The following is a 767-nucleotide window of genomic DNA, read 5'->3' as shown; positions in this document are numbered from 1 at the left end:
AAACTCCACTTGATCACCCTGGTATCTCATTCTCTACTCATACATATTCTTTTATTGGAATTCTGGCTGCTTCGAAACATACACTGTCCATAGACACATGGGTGATTGATTCTGGTGCAACTCACCATGTGTCTCATGACCGAAATAGTTTTGTTTCTTTGGATACATCTGTGGAAAGTTATGTAAACATGCCAACAGGACAGTGTGTTAAGATCAGTGGAGTGGGAATGGTTCGTTTAAATAAAGACTTACTCCTCACGAATGTCTTGTTTATCCCAGAATTCAGATTAAGTCTCATCAGTATCAGTTCTTTGACTTCAGATCTTGGTTCTCGCGTGATTTTTGATACTACTTGTTGCGAAATACAGGATCTTACCAAGGGGGAGATGATTGGTAAAGGTCGTCGAATTGGCAAGCTCTATGTGCTCGATACAGAAACAATCCTAGTGAATGCAGTGGTGGATATTAGTACGTGGCACAAGAGACTTGGACATCCTTCTTACTCGAGACTGGATGTGATTTCTGAAGCTTTGGGAACTACAGGACACAAGAATAAGAAGCCTGCTTATTGTCATGTCTGTCACTTGGCTAAGCAGAAGAAGTTATCTTTTATATCAGAGAACAACATTTGTAATTCAACTTTTGAGTTGTTACACATAGATGTTTGGGGACCATTTTCAGTGGAAACAGTTGAAGGTTATAAATACTTTTTGACCATTGTTGATGATCATTCTAGAGCAACATGGATTTATTTGCTTAAGGCCAAG

The sequence above is a fragment of the Camelina sativa genome, chromosome 12 (genome assembly GCF_000633955.1).
Source record: "Camelina sativa cultivar DH55 chromosome 12, Cs, whole genome shotgun sequence".
In the NCBI taxonomy this organism is placed as follows: Eukaryota; Viridiplantae; Streptophyta; class Magnoliopsida; order Brassicales; family Brassicaceae; genus Camelina; species Camelina sativa.
Note: the sequence above shows the minus strand (reverse complement) of the source record.